The sequence below is a fragment of the Microplitis mediator genome, unplaced genomic scaffold, assembly GCF_029852145.1.
Source record: "Microplitis mediator isolate UGA2020A unplaced genomic scaffold, iyMicMedi2.1 ctg00000130.1, whole genome shotgun sequence".
Taxonomy (NCBI): Eukaryota; Metazoa; Arthropoda; class Insecta; order Hymenoptera; family Braconidae; genus Microplitis; species Microplitis mediator.
The window spans coordinates 69,959-75,000 of record NW_026643288.1 but is presented as its reverse complement, the minus strand read 5'-3'; the positions used below and the strand labels follow the sequence as shown (position 1 = coordinate 75,000).

General features: G+C 28.1%; 1 protein-coding gene across 1 annotated transcript in view; it reads right to left on the bottom strand.

The window, feature by feature from the left end:
* Nucleotides 1-737, bottom strand: part of LOC130678093 (uncharacterized) — a 1,537-nt gene extending 800 nt beyond the window's left edge. Inside the window, exons 1-3 of the mRNA XM_057485082.1 lie at nt 588-737; nt 320-517; nt 1-237 (exon numbers count right to left, since the gene is read on the bottom strand). The exon at nt 1-237 is cut by the window's left edge and continues 85 nt beyond it. The gene's annotated coding sequence lies outside the window, so the exon portion shown is untranslated. The remainder of the gene's footprint in view (nt 238-319; nt 518-587) is intronic.
* Between the last annotated feature and the right edge of the window lie 4,305 nt (nt 738-5,042).

Sequence of the window (5,042 nt, the reverse complement as noted above, 5' to 3'; positions counted from 1 at the left end):
AACGTTCTCATCAATGAAAGTTTCATGACTAATGAATACTTCACTTTTCTCCACGAATTTACAATATGCTATATAGTCTTCATTAATTTTCGATAACGCTTCTCCTTTTGATATGAGGAGATCAATGCCACTTTTAATCAGTTCTTTTGGTATCAATTTTAGAATTGAGCTCAGGTCAAACACTTCATCTTCATCTTTAGCAGGCAGATTAAGATTATTCCATTTTCGGTTAAGAAACTAAATAAATTTATTATATATTTTGAAAATTATAACATGCTTTTTTAGTACCATCTAATACTTAAATTTTATCAATACTTACTTTAACATAATGGTAAAGAGAGCCTCTAATAACGACGTTTGGAAGAACTCGTCTTATACCATTTATTAATATTGCGTCGTAGTGGCATGTTATGCACTTTAAATTCTTGATTTCAAGATCCGTAATTAGGAATTTGAAAACACTTTCATATACTGCTTCGCTTCTTTCACCACAGAGAACAAATAATGAAGCGATTCCCTGTTTAATATTTTTATAAGATTAAGTTAAACTATTGCTTAGAATTTAATATAGTTAAATTTCAATTAACCTTGTCAAATTTTTTCAGGTGAAATGATAGCAATTGGCTAAATACTGGTATTTGTGGTAGACACTACAAATGAAAATAAGAAATCATTTTATTTAGAAATTCATCATTTATATTATTGAAATATGAACTACTTTGAAAGATCCTTCGATGGTGATGTCTTCCGCATTTTTAAGAATATTGTGGAGGGTGGTCGATCCAAAAAAAAAAGAAATAGATTTCATTTCATCGCATGCTGTCGCAAACCCAAGGTAAATATTTTTATATAAAATATTAATATCAAGCATTTGCATTAATTGTAATGATGTTGCAGGTTCGTAAACTTGATGTTGTTTGATAGTTAAATCAATAATTTTTCTTGCTGCATTCAAGGATATCGGTGAGTTTTTGTAACTAACAATGTTATTATTATTATTTTTATTATTATAATCACTGCATCGATAATTATGCCCAAAGTGGATCTCTACCTATTTTCAACCATAAAAAATCCATTTTTTAAATTTTTATTTTGTTATTTGCTGAGTTACACTTATTAATATTTCTTTTAAAATTCCGAACATTTTCGTTTGATATTTTTTGCCTTTCGATAAAATATTTACAAATTTGTCATCAAATTAAAGAGAATTTAAAAAAAGGTGTAAATGAATATTAATTTTTTAATTTTTATGGTATAAAATAGGTTTAACTCCTCCTCAGCATCATTTCCATACTTAATAATATTTTTAATACAAAAAAAAGTTACAAAGTTACTGTTTCAGTGAAGATACTTTTACCTTTTCAATACTTTCTTAGCAATACTGTTTAAAGGATGTAGGTCTTCTACTGCTCTTCGTTTCAGTTCATTTCTGATTACATCCTGTAATTTTTTTTCTGGTTTTGGGTGGTTGTGATTTTCATTATCTACCTCAATTGATCCGTCATCATTCTTAATTAAAATCACTTGGCAATGGTCGTGAGTAAATCGTTTGGTGCAATAGAATCGATTATGAAGCTTTTGACAATTGTAATAATGCCAATCTTGATAACAAAAAATTTTTGAATTTTTAAATTTACCTGTAACTTCAATTATTTCCATTTTTAAGTATAAATATTTTTATTAAGTTTTTCAATATTCACTTAGAAAGTAATGTACATCTTAATATATATAAATAGTTTGTTTATTTTTTACGCTAGTCAATTTAAAAACAATTGTACCGATTACAAAATTTATTCATTTGTTCATTTCAATTAGAATGAGTTTTTTATACAAGAATATAATTTTATCAAAGACGAAACTATCATTGTCAAAATAGCTATGGCATTTGTAGTTTTTCAGAGGCCAGAATTGTCACTAGCACAACTCAAATCTAAATTTTGTAAATATTTTTTTTTTTTTTTTTTTTTCATTTAATTAAATTTGATGTCGTACTTTTTCACTGCTGTCGGAATCAATTAGCTTAATTTTCATTTTAATATTTTGTCCAGTATCCTCTATTGGTTATTACTTCCTGCAATCTTTTCCCATATGACTTCAGTAAATTCATACAGTAATTTGGTCTAGTATTTAATTCATTCCAAACTTCATTAACATAAGTGTCCAATTGGTTTTTATTAATAATTTTGTTCTCTGGGCTCCACTTTTTACTTGTCAAACCTACAATTTATAGCCACAATATTAAGTTTTATGAATTTTATCGAAACCTTTAAAGAAAATTTTTAAAATTTACTCCAAATATTTTCAATAGGATTAAGGTCGGGTGAATATGGAGGATGAGATAATAATTGTATGTCAGGGTGTTGGTTGAACCATTCATTCACTATGTTTGCTGTATGCACCGGACTGTTGTCATGCATAAAAGTAATCGTCGGGTATTCGTCAACCGGAAAACGCACTCGTGCAGCTGGGTACATGACATCGTTTAGTATATCCCTGTACTTTTCAGCGTTGAACGGTAACTCAAGTTTCTTCAACGCCATCAAACCTCCCGATGTCATGCAACCCCAGTACATCTCTGAAATCCTATGAGAGTTGTCAATTGAAGCAACATTTGCAGGATGAAAACGACTGTTTTTCTCCCGCCACACCCTCGTTTTATTGGTTGTTGTACTTTTAAAATACTAAATTTAAAAAGATCATATTTATTGAAACATGTATTTGTATACGTATATGTATTACAAAAGAATAGTATATTACATATCTAGGCCAGTAAAATAAGAAAAGTCTCAAATCACATGTAATTGTTAATCGAGGCGAAGCCGAGGCTGACAAACATGTGGCCTGAGACTTTTTTTTTTACTGGCCAAGGTGTGTATACTGTTTACCTTCTCATCAGACCAAATAACATTATTCCACTGCTCTTGCGTAAAATGTAAATGTCGTTTACAATGTTCTACTCGACGAGTACGACTAAATTCTGTCAGCTCAATTTTTTTACAAGTTTTACCGTTGACAAGTCCTTGTTCTTTTAATCTTCTTTTTATAGTATCCGATGAAATATTTAAGCCAGTAGACAGTCCAAAACTTTTGCTTGAATTGAAATTATCTTTTTGAGAAGCATCGTACAACCTTTTATCTTCTTCTGAAGTCGTTTTTCGCGGTCTTTTATTACTTTCTCGTTTATCAATCAATCCGGCTTCTCCATTTTCCTGGTAACGCTTAATCCATTTATTAATTTTTGATAACGAATACCCTGTTTCTTTCGTAATTTCAATTTTTTTGCAGCCATTCATCCACATAGTAATAATTTTAGTTCTAACATGCATTAAATGTAACTTATTATCTACTAACTTTTCCATTTTTTAAAAATTGAAAGTATAAATTATAACATATTTTCGCAAGTCACAAAATGATAATCTTGATCTAATCAATTGATATTAATTTATTATAACTTTTTAATAGACTTATTATAATATCAATTCAGTTGTTTAAAAAAAAAAATTTTTTTTTTAATTGAATGTTTTTTGTTTTGATTAAAGTCAATCTCAGTTTTATTTATTTATCGACAAATAAATGTATTTAATTAAATAACAATTTTTTATTCATTTTTGTAAAATTCAATATTAATAATCATAATAATAAAAAACTTAAATACTTTATCTGTTTTAGATTCTGGTCATGAATTTAACAAAAATTCATGGAAAAAATGGATCCATTTCCTACCGCTTTGGACCATGGCTATACAAGGAAGTTAAAAACACAAATGAGGAAGAATTTATATGTATATCTCATAAATCAAAATCAAATTGCATTGCAATGTTGAATAAAACGTCAAGTGGATATGAGGGTGATTTAACAGCACATAACCACCCTGCACCATTCACAGAAAAAAGGTTTAATTGTACTATCTTTTATAAAATAATTATTCTTGAGTAATTATCTTAATCAACAATTTACCATTAATCATTAAGGCCATTTTCAAATAGCCCCCCCCCCCCCGCCCCACACACTTTTTTAAAATATTTAATGACTCAATGGTAATGACTGTATTAAAATTTTAATAATTAATTTAAAAAAAGTTTAAGCATTAATTGAAAAAAGGGTAACGCAGTTACAATTTCGCCGAGACATAGATTTAAAAAAAAAAAATTATTTACAGTTGATATCAATTAGGAGTTAGAAAAAATTTGTTAAATAAATTCAGTAAAATCTTCATGTCAATATTATGTTTTGGAATATCAAATTTTTTAGGATAAAATTTATTTAATAAATTTCGTTTAGCTCCTTATTGATTTTAACTGTGAGTAATTTTTTTAAAAATCTTTATTTCGATAAAATTGTAAATGCGTTGTCCTTTTTTCAATTAATGCTTCTATTTTTTTTAAATTAATTAATAAAATTTTAATACTGTTATGACAGTTCAAGGTCATTAAATGTTTCAAAAAGTGGGGAGCTCTGTTGGAGAATTCCCTTAATCATATTTGTTTAACTTATTTAGATATAATTATCAACACGAAAAAAGAAAAGAGATGGAAAAATTGTTTGTGAATAAAAAGAAAAAAATTTCTAAGCCTACAATTTTAAAATCTCTAAAAGATTTAGAATGTACCATCACAAACTATCCTCCGATCAAGGATATTTTAAGAATTCAAGTTGTCGCTGAAGACAACTCTACAGCATGTATTTTTTCAACAAAAGAAATGTTTATGAAAATTGGAATCGCCAGTGAAATTTATCTTCATACTACATATAAGGTGTGATAAATCCCATCTAACAATTTTTTTACATTCTTGAGCAAGTCTGTTCTCAAGATCGATAAGTGCTAGTGTCTACGTATGTGTCTTGCTGCAGATACTTACTCCAGAATCTTGCCCAAACACGTGTTACTAGGGATGTTTTTAACAAATATTTTTTTTTTTTCTGAAATATTATTTATTATTCTTCTTTAACTGGCGAGTCTCTCAGTATGTTTTTCGCAGCAAAGTCTACCTTGAATTTTCCTTCGATTAATTGTTGGATATTTTGTAAGACGCTATTGCCAC